At 33.4% G+C, this 26,002-nt stretch overlaps 1 pseudogene; it reads right to left on the bottom strand.

Annotated features, from left to right (window-relative positions):
- Positions 1–8,188: 8,188 nt before the first annotated feature.
- Positions 8,189–8,932, bottom strand: LOC122466994 (annotated as a pseudogene).
- Positions 8,933–26,002: the final 17,070 nt, after the last annotated feature.

Genomic DNA, 26,002 nt, shown 5'->3' with positions numbered 1-26,002 from the left:
CTGAAAGGAAGGAGAAATTGAGAATAACACCAAAACATTTTGATTCTACTATCAAACAATACCTTGAAGATCACTTTGCCTTCTGAAAACCCTTAACTATATTGCTAACGATGGGAGAGGCTTAAAATAATGATTCAAATTCTGTTCATGACCCTCCTCTAACAAAACCTCATGTCTGGCCTTGCCTCTCTAGATCAAACCTAGATTAAACTGCCACATGCATGTTCCAGCCAAAACTCAAAGATTGTTGATCCTAGTTCAAAGTAATGACCAAGAGTAGGCATGGTGGAAAGACAAAAACTAATAATCCTTGATCACACTATGGTGTGTTCTCCACCTTTCTTTGTTCTCATAGCAACATCATGTATTAGAAGTAAGTTCCCACCATTTGATAGATTAAAAATGGATATTTTGGGGAGTTAACTATCCTATTCAAAGAGTGGGCTTAGGCAGGACTCATAAAAAGTTCTGTCAGACTCAAAAGACTTTGATGTTTTTAACTTGTTGGATTCTCATTCTAGTTCTTCTAGAAAACAATAAATCATAAAAATGATTGAGACGCACAATTAAAAGAACAATTTGAATCATTGTGCTATTAAACCACAGGATACATGGGTCTCTTATGTATCCGAAGATGTGGAAGAGAAAAAAACATATTTATATGAATGGACTTGATTGACACAAAGTCTCTTAACACTTCCCGTAGGAACTCATCATCTAAAGTCATGCAACTGCTTGAATCTAATATAAATGAAATCTTGTGGGGTAAACAAATCAACATATATATGACGGTTATATACATAAATGTATTGATATTGTGTATATATAACATTTTAATATATTTCAAACAGAATAGATTACGAGGTTATGAATTATGATTAGGAGCCTTTTTTCATTTCCTAAATCCCTTGTTATTTCCTATATGATACAATTTAAGTTTCATCCTATAAGCTCAATGAAAGCTTTTAACAATCTGACTCTAAATTACCTTTTTTTTTTCAATATATGAAGTTTATTGTCAAATTTGTTTCCATACAACACCCAGTGCTCATCCCAAAAGGTGCCCTCCTCAATACCCATCACCCACCCTCTCTTCCCTCCCACCCCCCATCAACCCTCAGTTTGTTCTCAGTTTTTAAGAGTCTCTTATGCTTTGGCTGTCTTCCAGTCTAACCTCTTTTTTTTTCCTTCCCCTCCCCCATGGGTTTCTGTTAAGTTTCTCAGGATCCACATAAGAGTGAAACCATATGGTATCTGTCTTTCTCTGTATGGCTTATTTCACTTAGCATCACACTCTCCAGTTCCATCCACGTTGCTACAAAGGGCCATATTTCATTCTTTCTCATTGCCACGTAGTACTCCATTGTGTATATAAACCACAATTTCTGTATCCATTCATCAGTTGATGGACATTTAGGCTCTTTCCATAATTTGGCTATTGTTGAGAGTGCTGCTATAAACATTGGGGTACAAGTGCCCCTATGCATCAGTACTCCTGTATCCCTTGGGTAAATTCCTAGCAGTGCTAGTGCTGGGTCATAGGGTAGATTCTAAATTACCTTTTAAAATATGTTTGGACTATGTGCACATCTCCTAAAAAAACTATGAATCTGCATATCTTTGTTCATAATAATTTCTCTGTTCATGATACTCTCTACTGTTCTCTCCCCATCTCAGTTTAGAAAGATAATGTTCATTTTTTCTGAGTGTAAATGTTAATTCAGCAAATTCTTCCAGGTCAAGACAGACGTAAGCACTGCCCTCTTAAACACTCATCTACCCCCATGATTTACTTTCCTTAAGTAAATGGGAACATTAATAACTTGTGAAGCACAGAACCTTGATATTAGAAAGGCTGGCTTGAAATCCTAACTTGACAATTTATTAGGTGTTTGATTTTGGCCACATTACTTCAACTAAATACATTGTACTTTCCCCATACTAAATTAAGACTTAGTATTTTATAAAGACATAGTAAAAAAATAAATGAGGCATACAAAGTATATATTTCATTATGCATATAAGCATCATTTTAATATTTTTTTAATTTGATGGTAAAGTCAACCTGTTGGGATATACCTTTACTATATATCCTATTAGATATAAAATTATAAATATATTTATGTGCTTAAAACATTTGTGAATCTGTATTTCCAGTGTGTTCCATATGTTGGAAGAAATAAATTCCATAATATTAGCATTTCTTTCAATCACCAAGATGTGATCTGTTTTGCAATATTGAGCAATTTTCTAACAAGTTCATATTCTATTACCTTTAATTTATGTGTGTACACACACACACACACACACACACAAACACACACACAAATCCTAATGTCCTTTCCAAGTTTGGCAATGTTGTGAAACTAAAGCAACTCCTGTGTTTATGGACGAAATTCAAATTCCCTATTTTACTGACTGCTTAATTCCTGCAAAATTAAGCCACCTGCTTACTTAGTACAACATTACACTAACTCATTCTGATTATACCGCAGACTGCAAGTGCCAATGTAAATAGTGAGTAGGCACATCTCCAAAATATTTTCTAGCAGAATATTCTGTGCTCTATGGACACTTTTAACTGACCTGTGTGTTAATAGTCATTCAATAGGCAGTAAAAATGTTAGCATAAAATAAATACTCAAAAACAGAAGCAAAGCAACAAACCAAAGTTATCCAGCAATAATAAGGAAATTTATATGGAATCTGGAAATTCAGTACGTAAAATCTTATCATCAGACTCCCCCAAGGACAAAAAATAAAAATGCATCATAAAATGATCTCTACTTGTAGTTAGGTGCCTCTTCTTTGACCATCTTAATCATAATAAGACATAATCAGAGGGTTACACATACATTCAAATACAAATTCAAATATTTAATAAATAATAATCCTGGATTTTAATGACCTAAATTCATCAACATATTGCCAAATTATCTAATTTCTTCTAGATGCTAGGAAATATGTATGCTACATACAGAATGCAGTTTCTTTTTTTTTTAATTTGAAAGAGAGAGAGAGAGAGAGAGAGAGAGAGAGAGAGAGAGAGATTATGAGCAAATGAGGGAGAGTGGCAGAAGGAGAGACAGAATCCCAAGCAGACTCCATGTGCACATGGAGTCTGATGCGGGGATCAGTTCTACGATTCTGGGATCATAACCTGAACCAAAATCAAGAATTGGACTCTCAACCAATTGAGCCACCCAGGTACCCCCAGGATGTACTTGTTGACTAACTTACATTTCAAGAATTTTTAGGAACTATCTATATTATATTCCTCCAAATTTCCCCTGACTCTCTAAATTACCTTTAAAGTTGTAAAGATATCATCATTTATATATACAAACATAAAATGTATACATCATATATAAATACTCACATACATACAAAGATCTTTCTGCATACACACATACATATATGTACATGGTACATATGGATACATATATGGATACATGAACACACATATACCTATGTGTATATAAAGATCTCATCTGTGAAAATGGTAGAGTAGGATGTGTCTCCCTACCAATACAACACTGCAATGGCAGAATCTGCCTGATGTAATTATTTTGTACCTGGAGTCTACTGAAGGCTTAAAACTTCTAAGGGAAGGCCTGAATGGTAAACTGAAGTTAATTTCAATTTCGGATCTTAGCACAGTAGCACCTACCCCTCCTCTACCCCTCTGGCCAGAGTAGCAACTCAACAAGTGTTCCAGAAGCAGCTTGGACACATAACTTGTGGCAGCCAGAGTGAGCAAAAGGACCCTAACCTCCAAATATCAAGTTTCTCTGCCCTGATTGGGGACTATTGGTTCTATCTCAGAGGTGCAGAGAAATGTCATCAAAACTAAAGGAGAAAGAAAGAAAGAAAGAAAGAAAGAAAGAAAGAAAGAAAGAAAGAAAGAAAGAAAGAAAGAAAGAAAGAAAAAGAAAGTTTCTAAATACTGACTGAAGGTATACCTCACTATCAAATATCCTGAAGCACATAGAGTAGAAAACATTTATTCAACATCTCTCTTTAGCCCATAGTAATTCTATTCTACTTATTGTCTCTATGAATTTGACCACTCTAAGGATCCTCTACAAGGGAAATCATAGAGTATTTATCTTTTTGTGGCTGACTTACTTCACTTATTTTAAGTCTTCAAGGTTTATCCATATTGTAGCATGTGTCAGAATTTTCTTCATTTTTAAGACTAAATAATATTCCACTGTAAGTACATACCACATTTGTTTATTCATTAACATTCAATGGACACTTAGGTTGCTTTCTTTCCACCTTTTGACTCTTGTGAACAATGTTGTTATAAATATAGTTATAAAACTATCTGTGTGAGTCCCTGTTTTCAATTTTGGGGCATATGCCCAAAAGCAGAATTGATGGATATGATTAATTATATTTTTAATGTTTTGAGAACCATCATACCATTTTCCACAATTTGTGCCATTTTATAGTCCCCTAATAACAGTGAATGAGGGCTTCAATTTTCTACATCTTCATCACATTCATTACCTTTTTTAATAGTAGCCATCCTAATGATTATAAAGTGGTGTGAAATTGTGGTTTTGATTTGCATTTCCCTAATGATTAGTGATGTTGAGCATTTTTTTGGATGTGCTTATTGACCATCTGCACATCTTATTTTGATGAATGTTTACCCAAAGTCTTTGCCAATCTTTTAAAAAATTGTGTAAAAGAACACATGATATTTATCATCTAACCTGGTTTTAAATGTATAGTTCAGTACATAACATTAAGTATAGTGTGAAGTATAGTCACATTTTTGTGCAACAGATTTACAGAACCTTTTCACTTACAACACTGAAATTCTATAAACCCAAAATACTAACTACCCTTTTCTGTACCCACAACCCTTGGCAACCAACCTTCTACTTACTGTTTCCATGAAATTTTTTTTTCTATTTGAGACATTTCATGTGAGAGAAATCATATGGTTATATGGTGACTTATTTTGCTTAACATTCTATCCTGAGGATCATCCAAGTTGTAGCATGTGAGAGAATTTCCTTCCTTTTTAAGGCTGCATAAAATTCCATTGTATGTGTACACTATATTTTTTTATCCATTCATCTGTTTATGAACATTAGGGTTGGTTACACCTCTTAGATATTGTGGATAATGCTACAATGAACAAAGTATACAGATACTCTTCAAGATCCTGCTTTGAATTCTTTTGGGTATATACCCAGAAATAAGATTATTGGAACATATAGTTAGTTATTCTTTTTTTTTTTCACTTTTTAAGGAAGCTTTTCCTAATGGCTATAACCTTTTGCATCCCCCTGCCCCCAACAGTTCACAAGGTTTCCAACATCTCTGTATTCTTACCAACATTAATTTCAGTTCTTTTGATAACAGCTATCCTGGTGGGTGTGAGATATCTCATTGTGGTTTAATTTACATTTACCTAATAATTAGTAATGTTAAACCTCTTTTCATATGCTTAAATTTCATTTGTGTATCTTTTTTGGAGAAATATGTATTCAAATCCTATGCGCATTTTTTAAGTGAGTTAATTTGTTGTTGTTATTGAGTTGTAGATGTTCCTTATATATTCTGGATATTAGTCCCTTATCAAATATATGATTGGCAATTATTTTCTCCCATTTTGTAGGTTACCTTTTCATTCTGTTGTTTCCTTTAGTACACAAAATTTTTTAAGTTTGATGTGGACCCTCTTTTTAAAAATTGTGTTGCCTATGCTTTTGGTGTCATATCCATAGAAATCACCAGCAAATATGAATATCTGAAATTGTATCCTAGATTTTCTTATAGGAGTATTAAAGTTTAGGTCTTACATCTTTGGTCAATTTGCATTAATTTTTGTGTAAGGTATTAGCTACGGGTCTGAATTCATCCTTTTACATAGGGATATCTATTTTTCCCAGCACCATTTGTTGAAGAGATGATCTTTTCCCCTTTGTAACAATATTTAGACTACCTACCCATGAAAATCTCTTATTTATATTCTTTATTTCCCTCATCATAGTTTTATTTGTTTTTCATCATTTAAATTCTGTACATATTTTATTGGCTTTCTACCTATGTTATTTCCTTGGTTTTGGTGCTAATGTAAGTTGTATTAAAATTTTTAATTTGAATTCCAATTGTTGATTGCTGGTATAGAAAAACAACTGACTTAAAAAAAAAAAAAGAAAAAGAAAAAAGGGGCGCCTGGGTGGCGCAGTCGGTTAAGCGTCCGACTTCAGCCAGGTCACGATCTCACGGTCCGTGAGTTCGAGCCCCGCGTCGGGCTCTGGGCTGATGGCTCGGAGCCTGGAGCCTGTTTCCGATTCTGTGTCTCCCTCTCTCTCTGACCCTCCCCCGTTCATGCTCTGTCTCTCTCTGTCCCCAAAATAAATAAACGTTGAAAAAAAAAAAAAAGAAAAACAACTGACTTTAACTTACTAACATTGTATCATGCAAACTTAATATAATTAATTATTAATTCAAGAGTTTTTTGTGGATTCATTAAGATTTTCTACCTCAATAATCATGTTTTCTGTGAACAAAAACAGTTTAATTTCTCCCTTATTTGTATACCTTTCATTTTATTTTCATGTCTTATAGTCTTAGCTAGGATTTCTAGTGCACATAGTCTGCCTCCAGGAATTCATCAGTTACTATGTAGGTACTATGTTACTATGTAGGTACTATGTCGTTACTATGTAGGTAGCACTATCAGCAGTTTATGCTTCAGATGAGCTGATCTCTTGCTCTTTCTCTCTCTCTTTTTGTATTCTCTGGTTTCCTACACTCTCAGTGATACTTTCTCCTGTGACCAAGACAGCCTTAATGTTCCCCTGAGCATGACTAAATAATAGACAGATTTCTTCCTGATTATAGAACTGTGGTCTCCTTTTCCTTACAATATTTATTTTAGAATGTTTACAATTGCAGGGGTGCATGGGTGGCTCTGTTGGTTAAGCATTTGACTTTGGCCCAGGTCATGATCTCACAGTTCATGGGTTTGAGCCCTGTGTCAGGCTCTCTGCTGACAGCTGAGAGCCTAAAGCCTGCTTCAGATTCTGTTCCTCTATCTCTGCCCCTCTCCTGCTCATGCTCTGTCTCTCAAAAATAAATAAATATTAAACAATTTTTAGAATATTTATAATTGAAAATTCTTGTTTTGCCCTTTGTAAGTAATGTAAATCTTCCAAACTCTTGCCAATTTTACAACCTAGTAATGTCCTTCTTAAAGACCTGGGAAACATCTCTTTGAAATATAGTTTTCAAAAGAGGTTAGATCCCTGTCTCTCAGTTTCTGAAGGACGATACAGAGTATAACTCAACGGGTACCAAACAGCAAACTCAGATGGTCTAATTGCACAGAAAAATATTAGCAAACTCAGAATAATTTAGTGTGCTCACCATATCCTACTGATTAACTTCTCCTAGTACATTTACTTTTTGATTAACATCCTCCAGCTTTTTCACCAACTCACTCCAGTGCTTAAAAATACTTCTGTTTTTTGTTTGTTTGTTTGTTTGTTTGTTTGTTTCAGTGGAGTTGAATTTAGTCTCTCTCCCCTATTTCAATAATCTTGAAGAAATTCTTCCTTGCTTGTTTAATACTGTTCAGTAGAATTTTTGTTTTGACACCTGTGACCACAATATTCTAATGAACCTAAGAAAAATCACTGGCTTTCAATTGTTCAGCTTTTTTCTTGCTGTGAAGGCAGAACTGATGACTTGCAAACTTTTCACATGTTGGACTAGAAAGATGATGTCTAGACAGACTAATCCTTAATTGTAAACTTCTGAGCAACAAGAAACTGAGGGAATGATTTGTGTGTCTTTCTTTTTTTTTTTTTAAGGTTTATTCATTTTTCAGAGACAGAGAGAGAGAAAGAGCTTGAGGTGGGGAGGGGCAGAGAGAGAGATGGAGACACAGAACCTGAAGCAGGCTCCAGGCTCTGAGCTGTCATTACAGAGCCCAACGCAGGGCTCGCACTCACAGACCGTGAGATCATTACCTGAGCTGAAATCGGACACTGAACTGAGCCACCGAGGTGCCCCTTTTTGTGTGTCTTTCTTAAGGGGTAGTCTGAATATATTCAAGTAGTAATAATGACCACAAGAGATTCTAGGAAATGTATTTGGGTCCTGGAGTTTTCTAGATCATCCCCTGTTAAAGCCCAATAGATTTTGCACTAATATAACAAATGGCGAGTGACTATAACTTAAGGGTATTGTTATTATTATTATTATTATTATTATTATTATTATTTTGGAAGATAAAGATTTGTTTTATTGAATAACAGATCTGTGTTATTGCTAAGGCCACTATGTACAGACACAAAGTTTTATCTCTTGGTCTCTTTCTCCTTGGACAGAGTCTTGATGATTTCCTCCTTCTTGGCCTGGAGCTGCTCTTCACAGCACTTGTGTGCTATGATATTCCTTGGTCATAGATCTGAGGGCCTCAGCCTGTCAGCCAGAAGCTTCTTGTGAACCTTGTCTGCCTTCAACTTGTGGATGTGTTCCATGAGCATCTGCTTGTTTTTGAACACATCACCTTTCACCTTCCAGTACAGGCTGTGATACACGTGTAGTCAATCTCAGATTCACAGTATCTTCTGAGCAGCCAGTACAGAATTCTCGTCCTCCTCATCCAGCATAACTTCTCAGGTATTTGAACACTGGCAGTATGTTTTCTCTTACCAATGCCATTATGCTTGCCCTTCCTGCTTGCCAAAGTGTTTTTCTGGTACCAAGTCTGGGAATGGACGGGCACAGGCTTCACAGTGATCAGCCCATCTTTAATCAGTTTCCAGATCTGCTGATGGGAGTTGGCATTGATGATTTATTTCATTGTCTCATTGGGGTTGAACCAGGCCTTCTTTTAGCCACAGCAGAGGACACTGGAGGCAAGCCTCTTCTGAAGCCCAAGCATACTCATGGCTGTGGCCGCAGCATTGAAAGGCAAGAATATTAGTATAAATTTGACCTAATTTGTATCTTTAGGTTAATGAAACCCATGCAATGTTGACACTTTTAGCTTATATTTTCTAGCATTCTATCAAACATAGCATAAGAGTCAGGTCTTGTTGCCTTAGCTATCCACTTACATGTCTTAAATAAGTTAACTGGATTAACTAGGTCACAGTTTACAGTTCCCTAGTGTTTATAACTTTTATTAAAACATGAAGATATCCTGAAATATGAATTTCTGGAAATTACTATAGATTACAAGCAAAACTTTAATAATAAGATTAACACTGACAATTCAAATTACACTCATTTCATTAATCATGTTGGCCTCAAATTCTATTTTATAATAATATAATTTTTGTTGTCTCACTAATTATATCATAAACTGTATATTTGAAATTTAACAGGTATTTCTGTAATTTAGTTCAACGAATAAGAATATCAGTATCACATGAAAAATTATATATTTAACATGTTTTAGTATTTATTTATATAAAGAGCTCTATATTAGTTAAAATTGAAGTTTAAGTGTTTTCTAAATTTATCTATAAATTTAAAGGACACTTTAGAAACTTTATTTGGCCCACTTTAAAATGCATGCATTCTTTTTGGTGGAATGGTAAATCACGTTTGTTTGGCATTTTTAGATGGTTTGACCATATTTAAAAGGGATATGGCATAAATAATCATCTGTATTTATGTACTATATATTAAAGTATAATTTATATTAATCTTGTAGATTTTATAAGTATATATTACATATAATTTTATATCTATATATTATATAGGTACATACTCATCCATTTAGCAGAATTTTCTAAGTAGTCTCTAATGCAACTATAAGCTAAAAACATAAAATATGTATAATTTAGTAAGTAAAGGCAACATATTCACCCTCAGTCCAGAATGATTATAATAGGAAGATCTTTGTCTTTGATTTATTGATCTGTGCAGTTTGAACAATTTCATGTTAACATCAACAAATTCTGGCCCTGAAAATTAGCTGAAAAAGAAGTTAGATAATCATGACAGAATCTTGATATGCATGTTTCCATTGGGACTAAACCAGATAGTAATATAACAAAATTCTACTGTCAATATCAGATTTTCTTTACACCCCTTGATGTCTTTGACCAATAAGGAAATACGTATTTAAATAAACTTGTGCCTCAATCATATTTTGGGGGTTAAGTGGTAAAGTAATTTCTAAACATTTTACAAATATGACTAAATTACAGAGAAATTTTTTGAAATCCTATGCTCCGTATCACTTGTTAATGGAGCTAATTTCTGCATCTTTGTCATACTATTACAACTGTCTCCCTATCTTTCATAGGAATTGTGCTTTTAACTGGGGAACCTATTATCATATTGAAGGCTAATAATCAGTTCCTTATTTCTCAATGATACTCTATTTTTTTATAAAGCTAAAATAAATGACTAGAATAAATTGTGACCTACTTCCTTTAATAGGCTCTGTGCCATGAATATTGCATTCATCTATAGAACAAGTTTTAAAATATTCTGTTTCACATTTTCTAACAAATAAATCTGTATTCTATGATAAATGTTTGTCTTTGACCTGTATATTAATATCCATTATTGAACAACATGTGGCAACCTTTAAAGAAATTAAATTGACAATTGCTAATAACATCAAAAAGGTAATTGTTATTTGATGTAATTGCCTTGGCAATATTGCTATCTGAAGTTCAATGGAGTTTTTATTCATTGCACTTTTACTTTGATTTTTTAATATATTACTTTGAACCCTAAGAAGTAGCAGCTGAGACACTCATTACTTTTGACTACAAATAGTTTCAGAATTGATGGGAAAGCTGATTTAGACAGCACATTCAATACAAAGGCTCTCTTAAGATGTCTTGGTGACAGACTTTAGTGACAAGGAATTCATGTGTCTTCCTGTATATTATAAAACAGAATTCTCTCATTGCAATTTTAACTTCCAGAGAAATAAAGATAGAATTGAAGATTATACATTGATCTCTGGCATAATCACATTCAGTGTAAAACTATTTCATATAATGGCATGTGTCTCAGAATAAATTTAATACTAAAATTAAACATTCACTTACACTTGGCAATAAAGAAAAGATGAAAACAGAGATTCTGAAAATAAAATGAAAAATGAAAAAAATAATGTAGATATTTATTACCCAGAGCTAATGTAAGAAGACAAAAAAATATGAATGAATAATATCCTTGCAAGGGGAGGGAAAAAAGTAGCTCTTAAATTAATGCAACTTCACAGGGTCCTAAAGTCTCTAAAGAGTGAAATTAATTGACTCTCTGGAATACTTATGCTATAGCATTATCATTTATTTATTGTGTTGATAATCCCAATGAAAATTTTTAATATCCTCCTTAAGTAAATGAGGTAGATAAGAGTTCTAATTATGTTTTACTTTTGGTTTCAGTTTGCAGACTGAAAGAAGGGGCTGCTAATTCTATGATGAACTTTTAATTCCTTTCTTTCTAAGTTTTTCTTTTACTTCTTTAAGGCTGACTATAGAATGATTCAATTATTTTGTTAATCAAAATGCTTTTAACAATGTAATTATGTTTATATTTCTGCATGTTTCTAGTGTAGGGGGAAAGATAAAGAGATTTTTTTAATATCAATAATAACATCAGTAGTTGAATACAGAGTATAAACTTTTGGGTCAGGCAAAAACATAAACCTGGCTCTGATGAAATTAATATTATAATAGCATTAGTAGTAGTAGTAGAACAAGTAATATAGATAGTAGTGTTAGTTATCAGAGTAAAAATAATGAAACAGTCATAGTAGCAATGATAGAGAATAATAAACTTTGGTTTAGTGAAGTTGAGGTAAGTAGGAAATTACTTTAAAAACAAAAAAATATATAGTTACATTGAAACAAATTTGATAAATACAGTTAAACTTACATTTGAGAAATAATAAAATATATTTAAATTTTTAACAAAGACACTTGTATTGGCTACAATTTGTTATTATATTTTCCTATTAAGCAGGATCAGAAACCTTGTGATTTATCATTCTGAAAATGCATCTCCAAACCTGCTACAGAGGTTAGAGGGTGTAAACCAGGCAAGGATCCGGTTTCCCCATTTCAACTTCAACATTTTATTAGTAGTAGTAGTTGTAGTAGTAAACTACTGAACCCATTGTATATGGTTTAGTTAAAAAACTGACTACTAAAATAGTTTGATATTGTTATTACTGTTAGAGCATATAAAATAATTTGTAATATGCCCTGTATCTTATCACAGGGAATTAAAAAATACATATGAACATTTGAATATACATTAAAGAACTAAAAGAACAGTTTGACTTATTTTTTATTATTAATTTTAAATTAGTATAAATAAGTAAGTTCTTATTTAAAACTGATATATGCACATATGCATAAATTCATGTGGAAAATGAAAAATTCAGGAAAGCAAGGAACACAAAATTTTAACCTGAGCTGACATGGAGAAGTGGTGTAGTGCTATCCAACTTCCACTTTCTGTGGCTGATTAAATGAAGAGTCTTTTGAAGGTAAAAACTCAGACAGAAGAAACAGACACAAACATTCTTATCTGAACTATGTCTTACTGCAGCATTCAAAAGAAAGAGAAGATGCACCATGGTGGCTGCAAACCATCATGGTTGTCACTCTTGACCTACAACTAAATCTTATCAGGTGATAAGGAGGTAGAAGATATTTAAAACTTGAAAGATGAATCAGCTATTTGATGCACACATCATTACATTCAATATTTGTTTATAAAAAAAATAAAAGTAAGTAGAAGACATGTCATTTCCCACATCAAATACAATGTAGGCACACAGAAGACTTAAAATTTTTCTAGTGGCTACAATTTTAAAAAGAAAAAAAAGGTAAAATTAATCTTAATATATATTTTACTTAACCTAATATGTCTAAAGTATTATCAAATCAAAATGTAATGAATATAAAAACTAATGAGATATTTTTTACATTCTTTTCTTCATGCTAAGTCTTCAAACCAGCAGGTACTTTATACTCACAGCATATTTCAATTTCACATTTCAAGCGATCAATAACCACATGTGGTCAGTGGCTTCATCTCACCACACAGCTGCCTTCATTACCATCACTTGAAATCCTGCCCATCTATCTCAAGAAACAAGAAAAATCCCAAATACAAAATCTAACAGCACACCTAAAGGAACTAGAAGCAAAACAGCAAAGAAACCCCATACCCAGCAGAAGAAGAGAAATAATAAAGATCAGAGCAGAAATAAATAATATAGAACCCCCCCCCAAAAAAAAAACAGTAGTACAGATCAATGAAACTAAGAGTTGTTTTTTTGAAAAAATAAACAAAATTGATAAACCTTTAGCCAGGCTTCTCAAAAAGAAAAGGGAGATAACCCAAATAGAAATAGAGCCCAAAATCACAAATGAAAATGGATTTATCATAACCAATCCTTCAGAAATACAAGCAATTATCAGAGAATACTATGAAAAATTATACACCAAAAAACTGGACAACTTGGAAGAAATGGACAAATTCCTAGACACTCACGCACTACCAAAACTCAAGTGGGAAGAAGTAGAAAATCTGAACAGACTCATAACTAGTGAAGAAATTGAATCAGCTAGCAAAAATCTCCCAACAAATAAGAGTCCTGGACCAGATGGCTTCCCTGGGGAATTCTCCCAGACATTTAAAGCTGAGATAATACCTATCCTTCTCAAGCTGTTCCAAAAAATAGAAACAGAAGGAAAGCTTATGGAATTATTCTATGAAGGCAGCATTATCTTGATTCCCAAACCAGGCAGAGACCCCACAAAAAAGGAGAACTACAGGCCAATATCCCTGATGAACATGGATGCAAAAATCCTCAACAAGATACTAGTAAATCGAATTCAAAGCATATAAAAATAATTATTCACCATGATCAAGTGGAATTCATTCCTGGGCTGCAGGGATGGTTCAGTATTCACAAAACAATCAATGTGATACATCACATTAATAAAAGAAAGCATAAGAGTCATATGATCATGTCAATAGATAAAGAAAAAGCATCTGACAAAATACAACACCCGTTCTTACTAAAAACTCTCAAGAAAAGATAGAAGGAACATACTTAAACATCATAAAAGCCATTTATGAAAAGCCCACAGCTGATATCATCCTCAATGGGGAAAAACTGAGAGCTTTCCCCCTGAGATCAGGAACATGACAGTGATTTCCACCCTCATCATTGTTTAACATAGTGTTGGAAGTCCTAGCATCAGCAATCAGACAACAAAATGAAATCAAAGGCATCCAAATTGGCAAAGAAGAAGTCAAACTTTCACTTTTCACAGATGACATGACACTCTACATGGAAAATTCAACAGGCTCCACCAAAAGAGCTAGAACTGATACATGAATTCAGCAAAGTCGCAGGGTACAAAATCAATGTACAGAAATCAGTTGCATTTTTATACACCAATAAGGAAGCAACAGAAAGAGAAATAAACTGATCCCATTTACAATTGCACCAAGAACCATAAAATACCTAGGAATAAATCTAACCAAAGATGTCGAAGATCTGTATGCTGAAAGCTATAAAAAGTTTATGAAGGAAATTGAAGAAGACACCAAGGAATGGAAAAACATTCCATTCTCATGGATTGGAAGAATAAATGTTGTTATAATGTCAATACTACCCAAAGCAATCTACACATTCAATGAAATCCCAATCAAAATTGCATCAGCATTCTTTCAAAAACTAGAACAAACAATCCTAAAATTTGTATGGAACCACATAAGATCCTGAATAGCCAAAGTAATATTGAAGAAGAAAACCTTAGTGGGAGACATCACAATCCCAGACTTTAGCATCTTCTACAAAGCTGTAATCATCAAGACAGTATGGTATTGGCATAAAAACAGACACATAGACCAATGGAATAGAATAGAGAACCCAGAATTTGACACACAAATGTATGGCCAACTAATCTTTGACAAAGCAGGAAAAAAGACAGTCTCTTTAACAAATGGTGCTGGCAGAACTGGACCACAACATGCAGAAGAATGAAACTGGACCACTTTCTTATACCATACACAAAAATAAACTCAAAATGGATGAAAGACCAAAATGTGAGACAGGAAACCATCAAAACCTTAGAGAAGAAAGCAGGCAACAACCTCTTTGACCTCAGCCACAGCAATTTCTTATTTGACACATCTCCAAAGGCAAGGAAATTAAAAGCAAAAATGAACTATTGGGACCTCATCAAGATAAAAACCTTCTGCACTGCAAAGGAAACAATCAACAAAACTAAAAGACAACCGATGGAATGGGAAAAGATATTTGCAAATGACATCAGATAAAGGGCTGGTATCCAAAATCTATAAAGAACTCACCAAATGCCACACCCAAAAAACAAATAATCCAGTGAAGAAATGGGCAGAAGACACGAATAGACACTTTTCCAAAGAAGACTTCCAGATGGCCAACAGACACGAAACGATGTTCAATGTCACTCATCATCAGGGAAATACAGATCAAAGCCATGCTGAGACACCACCTCACACTGGTCAGAGTGGTTAAAATGAACAAATCAGGAGACTATAGGTGCTGGCAAGGATGTGGAGAAAGAGGAACCCTCTTGCACTGTTGGTGGAAATGCAAACTGGTGCATCCACTCTGGTAGATGCAAAACAGTGTGGAGGTTCCTCAAAAAAATTAAAAATAGAACTACCCTATGACCCAGCAATAGCACTGCTACAAATTTACCCAAGGGATACAGGAGTGCTGATGCATAGAGGCACATGTATCCCAATGTTTACAGCAGTGCTTTCAACATTAGTCAAATTATGGAAAGAGCCTAAACGTCCAACAACTGACAAATGGATAAAGAAGATGTGGTTTACATATGCAATGGAATACTACTTGGCAATGAGAAATAATGAAATCATGCCATTTGCAGCAATGTGGATGGAACTGGAGGGTATTATGCTAAGTGAAATACGTCGGAGGAAGACATATCATTTGTTTTCACTCATATGTGGATCTTGAGAAGCCTAACAGAAGACCATGGGGGAGGGGGAGGGAAAAATAGTTACAAACAGAGAGGGAGGGAGGCAAACCATAAAAGATTCTTAAACAGAGAACAAACTGAGGGTTGTTGTGGGGTGGGGAATAGGGGAAAATGGGTGATGGACACTGAGAAAGATACATGTTGGGATGAGCACTGGGTGTTGTATATAAGACAATTTGACAATAAATCATATTTAAAAAAAAAGAATCTCACCCCCCGTGAAAAGGCCTATTTGGGGTTACATTAATATTGTCAATTATTCTGAATAAAATCTCCATGCTTACAAAAAGAAAAAAGAAAAAAGAAATCTTGCCCAATCTGATCATTAAAAAAGAGCACATCATTCTCCTGTCTTTAATGGTTTATTGCATTTTGCCTACTAAACTGACAATGAGTCTAAACCTCCAATACTAAAAAAAAAAAAAAAAAGTTAATGTAATGTATCATGTATCCTTTATCCGCTCTCTATCTATATTCTACAAAGGCAGCTTTTGCCTTTTCTAGTTCACCTTTTCTTGGGAAATGGATTCAACCAGGAGCAATGACTAATTTTTTTCTAGAAAAGTATTTTGTTTTCCTATCTCTTTATTCTGCCCGGAACAATAATAATGAAGGGAGTATCAAAGAAAAAATACAGCATTTTGTACTTTCTTGATGTTGTTTCCCTGGATATAATCCTGCCTCTTCCTCACCTCAATAACTAAAAATTAAGTACATTTAAAGTGTTTATTATCAACATCTATTTATCATATGCACATTTTTCACATAAGCTCTGACAAATACTAGCAAGTGAAGTAACTAGCTTCAGAAAGAATGCTTATTTTGCTCAAATTCCTGCATGGATTATTACAATACCTGACCACATGGCTTTTGATTCCAGGTCCAATACTTTGAATTATGGCAGTCCTTAATTTATCTGGATGTTTTAGCTTTTATTCCCTTTCTTCTCATTCTTGATATTCTCTTTACAATATCACAAGGTATCAAAACTGAAAATGTCTTCCCAAGTGTCATTAGCTACTGTCTTTTTTTTCTGTGCTTTACGTCAAAATTCCCCAAAATAGCCCAAATATTTTCACATGCATAGTCCACTTGCCCACAACAGAACTCATCACTTTGATCCTTAAGATGTTACCTCTCGGGGTGCCTGGGTGGCTCAGCTGGTTGAGTGTCCGAGGTCATGATCTCACAGCTTGTGAGTTCTGGCCCTGCTTTGGGCTCTGTGCTGACAGCTCAAATCCTGGAGCGTGCTTCTGCTTCTGTGTCTCCCTCTCTCTCTGCCCCCAACCCACTCGCATTCTGTCTCTGTCTCTCTCAAAACTAAATAAACATTTAAAAAAAAAAGATGTTACCTCATATTTTTTATATTTTATTTTTATTATTTATTTATTTATTTATTTATTTATTTATTTTTAATATATGAAATTTATTGTCAAATTGGTTTCTTTTTTTTTTATGAAATTTATTGACAAATTGGTTTCCATACAACACCCAGTGCTCATACCAAAAGATGCCCTCTTCAATGCCATACCACCCTGAACGCGCCCGATCTCATCTGATCTCGGAAGCTAAGTAGGGTCAGGCCTGGTTAGTACTTGGGTGGGAGACCTCTCATATTAACTAAACATGACTTAGTATTAATTGAGCAACATCTATATTTCAGGCACTAAAATGGCTGATAAAGTTGTTATTGTAAAATTTCTTAATCCAATGGAAAACACACTCACTTCATAGGACTTTATAGGACTTTATATCTGAATGTGCACCCAGGGAAACAGAAGTGAAAAGGGCTAAGCACTGTCTCCCAATCCTGATTGCATAATGAATACCTGGAGACATTTAATACTTACTGATGCCCTCACCACCACCCAGAATTTGACTGAATTGTTTTGAATGGGGGCTCTAAGAATTGTTGTTTTTTTGTTTTGTTTCTTTTGGTTTGCTTTGCATGTTTTTTTTTCCACCTTTAAGTGGTTTTTATTGTAATTCCTTCAAAGTAAGTAATTCAATTGATTGGGGTTCCTTTAGGGTACAGGTAAAAAGTCAGTAATTTAATCTTACGTATTATTATTTTCATTTTTAATTATGTTAAAATACATAGAACATAACATTTACAATCTTATCATTTTGAAGTGTGCAGATCAGCAGCATTGATTCACATTGTTGTACAACACACTCATACTGCACACTCACATTGTTGTGCAATCATCACCACCATCCATCTCTAGAATCCTTTCCATCTTGCAACATTACAACTCTGTACCCGTTAAATAATAACTCCCAATTCCTCCCTCCTTCACTTCCAGGTAACCACCATTCTACTTGCCATCAGTATGAATTTGACTAGTTCCTCATGTAAGTGGAATCATATGGTGTTTGTCTTAGAGCTGACTCACTTAGCATCGCTTTGTGCTTTTTGTTTCTCTGTTTTAAGTTTGTTAAGTACAGGCGGGATTAGAGCCACTAAATTAAAATTAAAAAATACAATTTTAAAATAAGTCAAAAGGAAATTTCTAATTTGGGGGACTAGGCAGTATCTTTGCCAATAGCATAAGTAGGAAGTTTAAGGGGGGGAAAACCTTGTTAGTTAGAAAGAGATAATGGATACCTACATTACAATACTTGAATAGGGAATCCATAAAAAATTAAATTTCAGATGTAAAACTGGAGAGATGGGAAGCAGGGAGGAGAAAGACTAATGGATGATAAAGAAAATTAATTATACTGACAGAATGAACTCAATGATGCTGTGAATACAGAAGAAATATGAACTTTTTTAGACATTCTATAAACTGCACAGTATGTGCAGAAAACCATCAGGCACATCTACTTTTTAAATGTTTACTTATTTATTTTGAGAGAGAGAATGAGAGAGAGCGTGTGTGCAGAGAGGGCAACAGAGAATCGCAAGCAGGCTTCTTGCTATCAGTGCAGAGCTTAACACGGGGTTGATCTCACAAACCATGAGATCATGACCTGAGGCAATATAGTCGGATGCTTAACTGACTGAGACACCCAGATGCCCCAGGCACCTATATTTAATATCTTACTTTATGTATCTCACTGTAACATAAGTAGCTACACTTCACAAATGAGGCAGAAATCGGGACTCAGAAAGAGAACCATGGCCAATTGACAGGATACATATGATAAAGATCATTCACTTGTTTTCTGATGAAATTCCTGTGCTCATTTCATGTGACCACTGCATGTAGAAATCTGAGTGGAAGGTATTTAAACGGTTTGAAAGTGCTTTATAGTTCAGATTAGAGATAACAAGTGCAGTTTGTTTCATTATTAGAGTACAGGTGATAGTTAAAGTCATATATACATTCTGAAAGTGTAGATCTAGAAACACTAACTAGAAAAGTGTCAGTGTATAGGGAAAAATAAGTGTTGATGATTATGAACATCACCAGTATTATTATTATCACTAGCATCACCATCTTCAGGATTAGAAAAAAAATACTGAGTGTGCAGTTTTAAGTTGAAACTATTGGCAAACATCGAACTGGATTTCTCAGATTTAAGATAGATATTTAGAACTACTACAATTAAATAAGAACTAATAGAAGGGCATCCTCTCACCTTTTAAAACCAGACTTACTTATTATATATATTTGTATTGTGTTGATGATTTACAATGATCAGCAGTTTTAAGGGGTCTTGAGGGGTCGTGGAACTCTTCCCTATCACACTCACAGTTGTGTATCTTTTGGCAGCAGTCACGGAGAGGGTATATGAGTCCCTGAGCATAGAGTTGTAATAGCTTAACTAGTTTAGTATTCTTGATGAGATGCAGTCTTATACCACTCCACAAGTATAAAAATATCAAACATACCCTCTAAAAAATGACTCTGTGTTTCATTTAAGCATTCTGTTTATAAATTTTTATCAACAGAGAAGAACCAAACTTTGTGTATATGACATAGTATCAACGACTGGATGCTTTATAAGTAAGCAGGATTGTTTTGTTTCTTTTTTAAGTATACAAAACGTTTTAGTATGGGATTTCACCATGGGATATAATTTGACACCACAAGAATACTGTTTGACACTCCCTTCATTATTCTATATTGGCCTTGATCCAATGTCATGACTCTTTTGTAAGTATTTTACTATGTCCACATTTCTCAAATTGTGTTCTGTGTGCTATTAGTAAATGGTCCAGGGGAAGAAAGTCAAAAAATATAAAACAGCAAAATATAAAACCTCATAGGAATTAAAGAAGCTAAGAATATGTACAGAAAATAAACTTTTAAAGACCTTTTCTTAACCTAGAGGTGTACAGAAGTTTTTGAGCCTAGGCTACTTATGTATTGTTCAGATAATTTTTTAGTGTATATTTACACTTATTCCTAAAGTCTCAGGGGCTTCATTCTTAAGCTGTGCTATGAAAATATTTTTCAATTATACTATATGCAAATATTCAAATCCACAATACTTTCATGTATCTTATTGAGTTTTTAAAAGTCAAACAAAATATTCAACAATATATGAATGGATATTTAGCTTTTTGGTTTTGGAAGTATTTTGATCATCTTATCATCTTACTAACCTTTAAAAAATAAATTTCTGTATATTTTTAAATATTGCTTCCATTTATTTTAAGTTCAGTTTTCCTTTAAATTATGTGATCTAGAAAATATATTTCAGATACTTAAAAGACAACATAAGGTTATATTTACTATTTTTTAGCATTAATATAACTTCTGGATTTGTGAAAATGCTTTCCATAATAAGGTATTTTACAAACTCTATTTCTTATCTGTCCATGTTAAATTATTAACCCCAAATGAAATATATGCCTATGTCAAAACCATCAAACATATCCTCCCAAAATACTGAACATTATCTAGATTATTTAATAAATAATTGATAATTATTCTTGCAATATTAATAAAAAGTCATAACAATGTAGACATATTTAAAAATTTTAGAACCAGAAGAGTTATGCACAAAATAACACATCGGGCCTCACTTGTGCTAAAGTTTTATGTGAGTAAGAGAAAGGCATGATATTTTAAGGAACATTTCCAAAGGTCATTATATTCAGGCAACATTTGTGAGAGTTGGAAAACAGCCATATAAATTTTCTATTCTCCTATTTTGATACTCACCTGAAAAAATGAGTCTCTACTGTTGTATTGTTCAGGAACAAGTAACTAAGATATCAAATATTACATGATTCAACTCTAGCTGTAACATGATGTATTTGTTCTGGCACCTATACCGAGAAAAATGCAAGTGCTTCTTTTTTTAATTATATAGTTAACACTTTATCTTTCAACTGCAAAGCTAAATCACATAGCTTTTTCACATATTTTGAGGGCTGAAAGAGTTTAAAAATGTCAACTACATGGCAAAGGGGTGGGGTTGTAAGTTTATCAGGGTATACATCATCACTAAGGTGGTTATTATACCAGTATTATTAATAATACTTTTTTTCACTGTCAAGTATACTGATTTGGATGATAAATTATATGGAGATCTACTCATAAAGGAAGTAAAAGTTGAGATGTATTTTGAAGGGTAAGGATATTTACCAAGTAATGGAAGAATGATAATTTGAAATAAATACATAAGCAAAAAAGAATAATGAAAAATGTTAAACATGTTATGGGAACAAACTGCCATTAGGTTCAACAGAGCAAATATGAGCCATAAAGTCAACTGGGTGACGATATACATTAGGGACCAATAGGAAGATTGCTATGTATCTCTTTGAGAACATGGGGGGCTTATTTTCAAGGATACTAATGGAAAGCTGAAAACAGAAACCTATTAGAATTCATGGGAGCTCACTCTTAAATGAATTCTTTCTTGCTAAAACTCTATTTTGCCTTTTTATTAAATACACTAGTTTTGTCTTTTTATGACCATCTAATCTGAGCTCTTCCCTCTTCAAGGTTTACTACTTCTACGTCCCATCCCTAAAACCATCCATATCCATCCAATATTCATAACATAATCACTAACTACATGAGTTGGCTACAAGATGAAATAATAAATACCTCTCTCATATATTCAGACTATAAATTAAGTTTTTTTTAGAAAACCAAAAAACAAATTTATAGATATATGGCATTTTGATTTTCCCTAATGATGTGTAGAAAAATTAGTTTTGATGATAGAATTAGTTTACCAGTCACTGGTAAGCCTATGAATGTCCATTTGTTGTTTATGTAAGACAATAGTAACACTGTCTCTTCCCTTTACAAGGAACCATAATAGAAATGTAAATGGGCCATGGATGAGGCAATTTAACCTGTATAGGAATTGCAAAATCTGTAGGACAAGCCCAATGCCAAAAGGCCAATGAATTCCTTTTTCAATTTTTATCTTCATTTTTTTCCTGTGCAGGACCATGATTGGAATTGGTTTTTAGAATGATTTATTTGACAGAATTGTGGAAAGAACCTACACTCTGGAATAAGAAAATGAATGTAAGTTGGAGGAAAAACAAAGATAATTTTTCTGAGATAGTAAGGATTTTATTTGTAAATAATGAAAATAAAGAATTCCAGAATTGTTTGTTATGTGTGGGAATGGATGAGAACAAATAGGATGATATGCTATGTTTTATATATATTTCATTTGAAACTCAAAAAAGATATTCAGATTATCACCTAAGAAGTCAATGGACATTATAAGAAAATAACAATTTCATTGAAATTAATATCTATAATGCATTAAAGGTAATCTCAGACCACTAATATTATGTATATTATTTATAAACTAGATTGTAACAGAGCTTATATAGAATGCAATTTTTTTAGGACATCTGACAATAAAAATTTATTGTAAGACAATTTGTCAAAAAAAAGTGGTTGCTGAGAAGTGATTATGGGAATGAAAAAGTTATGGAAACAACTGGATATTGTAGTCAGGGTAATGGTATTTTACGAAAAACTGCCAAGGTATCATCAAGCAAACCAGCAAGTGGTGAAAATTCACAGAGAACAAAGTAAGCAGACAGATACATCATCATCCTAATAGTAACAGAAGGCATATACTAAGAAGCCTGGAGAAAGGGGATTTTTAGAAATAATTTATGCCAAAATATGTATATATGTTATCTAATGTGAAGACACAAAAGTGAATTGATCACTCTGGGCTAACCAGCTAAAATATCTATATAAACACTTTACCTTATTAGAGCTCAGAATGATTACCAAAGAGCACTCTGAAATTATATTAAATATCTAAATAAACTTTTAACTTGTTAAGAGGTTCTTATTCTAAATTATCTGCCTGGGGCGCCTGGGTGGCTCAGTCGGTTAAGCGTCCAACTTCGGCTCAGGTCATGATCTCGTGGTCCGTGAGTTGGAGTCCCGCGTCAGGCTCTGTGCTGACAGCTCAGAGCCTGGAGCCTGTTTCAGATTCTGTGTCTCCCTCTCTCTGACCCTCCCCCGTTCATGCTCTGTCTCTCCCTGTCTCAAAAATAAATAAAACGTTAAAAATAATAAAAAAAATAAATTATCTGCCTGATGTAAAACATTGCTTTCACCATTTTATTTTCATGTTTATGTGTCAGAGACACCAAGTAGGCTATTAAGAATTCCACCTTGGCAGTCAGGAAAACGTTAGGAAAAGAGAAACAAAGAGTCATCTTGATAGAGATGACTACTGAAGACAAAAATAAGGATTATAATGACAAGGCAGAAAATAAGAAACCTAGGAAAAATAAAGTTTTAATCAGTGAATCAAAGAAATATTGAAAGGTAAATTATTCATCTTGAAACCACATATATATATATGGATCATTTTATTATGTACTAGAAATAAATATTCAGGAAATTAAAGATTCTAATTTATATTTCTCAGAAAAAATGTTTTTATATGTCTTTTTTATGTTTTAATTATTTTTTTGCTGCACAATAGTAGTTATTTATCCTTTCTTATGCTTTTTCTGCCTTATCTTAACAACAGTTTTGTTGTTGTTGTTGTTGTTGTTGTTTTAGGGGGAAATCCTTTAGTTTTCTTTCAGATCCCAAGAAGTGAGAGTTCATCAGTGGACTGTCCCATGTCATTCAAATATCTTTTTCCAAAATCCATTCCAAAGGTTTTAAATACCATCTAGTGATACTGTGACTCCCAATGTATTAGATACCAACCTTATCTCCTACCTCCAAAATATCTGAACTGAATTTTCTCCCTACAGCAGCATTAATATTCGCTGTCCTAGAGTGTCTGTCACACAACCTCCTTGTGCCTGAAAAGTCCCCCATGTCCATTTTCTACTTTTGGGTCTCAGATTAAACAGCATCTCCAGTGAGAAGTCTACCTTGATGTTTCTGTTCCAAATTAGGTCATTTCCTTTCTTCAGTCATTTTCAAACAATGCACTTTCTTTGCCTCCTTCATAACACATACGGGAACCTTATAGTATGTAAGTATGCATCTATTTGCTTGTTATTTATTTTCTCCCCCTCCAATACTGTGGCAGAAACCATACTTGTCTTTTTATCTTTATATTTCAGGCATCTAATACATGGTCTGCACATCATGGAAAAAAAAATATATATATGTATATATATATATATATATATATATATATATATATATATACTTACATAAATATATATGAATGAATGAAAGAAGAAATTCAATAGAAAGCAAAAGCGAAGAGAAAATTGCAGTCATTAAAAATACGAACCTAAAACACATACAGGAAGGCATTATTATTAGAGAAATTTACTAGTCTATAAGCAAATTGCATATAAATGGTAATAATGTGGCTATACTAGCACAATATTTCTACTACTAACACTGCTGCTCCTTTGTGACTACTAATAGAATATAATTGTGCTAGGGATCAACTATATTTTGATCAATGTGCAGGCAGAGCATAGATTTTATTTCAATTCTAAAAAGAACCTCAGGATAAAAGTAGCTGCAAATATCATTTTCCAAATGAAAAAAAAAAGATGACCAGGTGGATTAAGCAATTTATTTAGCTCATGATAATATTAAGAATCAGATAATCTGACTTCAGTGTCTATGCTCTTAACTGGTATACTACACTGGTGACATGAATATAAAAAACATATTACATGCAATTTACCATTTTATATTTTAATTAGTATTATGGGATATATTTTTTTGTGAATTCTAATAATGCATAATAAAATTCCTGAGTTTCAGACTTTTTCACTTTTCAATATAATTGAATGTAATCATGTAATTTTTTATATTTCAATGTTAATTTATATAGGATTATCCAAGAAACAAAATTAATCCCAGAAATCTGAATGACAAATATATACTTTAAGTCATTATTATTTCAATTTGATTCTTTCCACTGTGGTCAACAAACATACTGTATATGATTTCAATCATTTTTAATTTATTAAAAATTCTTTTATGGAAACTACCTTGGTGAAAGTATGATATACAATTGAAAATAGAGCAGGGGCTCTTCTTAGTTTGAGTGAATTTTTCTGTAAATATTAATCTACTCATGTTGATGGACAATTATTAATGTCTTCTATATCTTACTGATTATTGCTTTATTCATTCTGAGAGATTTGTGAAGAAATCTTAAACTATAATTCATTTTTTCCTTTTAATGTTCTGTGAGTTATCATTCCATACATTTTGTTACTTTGTTATTAAGTACATACACATTTAAAATTGCTATGTTTTACTGCTAAATAAAGTAAGAAATCAGTAAGATTTCTTATTGCTAAATCAGTAAGAAATGCCACTTTGCATATCTGGTAACATTCCCTGTTCGGAGGATTAGATTTTAAATAATGTACTTCTTTCCATACTTTACTTTCCTGTTTTTATTTATTTTTTTTATTTTTTTTCAACGTTTTTTATTTATTTTTGGGACAGAGAGAGACAGAGCATGAATGGGGGAGGGGCAGAGAGAGAGGGAGACACAGATCGGAAACAGGCTCCAGGCTCTGAGCCATCAGCCCAAAGCCTGACGCAGGGCTCGAACTCATGGACCGCGAGATCGTGACC

The sequence above is a fragment of the Prionailurus bengalensis genome, chromosome A1 (genome assembly GCF_016509475.1).
Source record: "Prionailurus bengalensis isolate Pbe53 chromosome A1, Fcat_Pben_1.1_paternal_pri, whole genome shotgun sequence".
Taxonomy (NCBI): Eukaryota; Metazoa; Chordata; class Mammalia; order Carnivora; family Felidae; genus Prionailurus; species Prionailurus bengalensis.
This window is presented reverse-complemented; position numbering and strand designations above follow the sequence as displayed.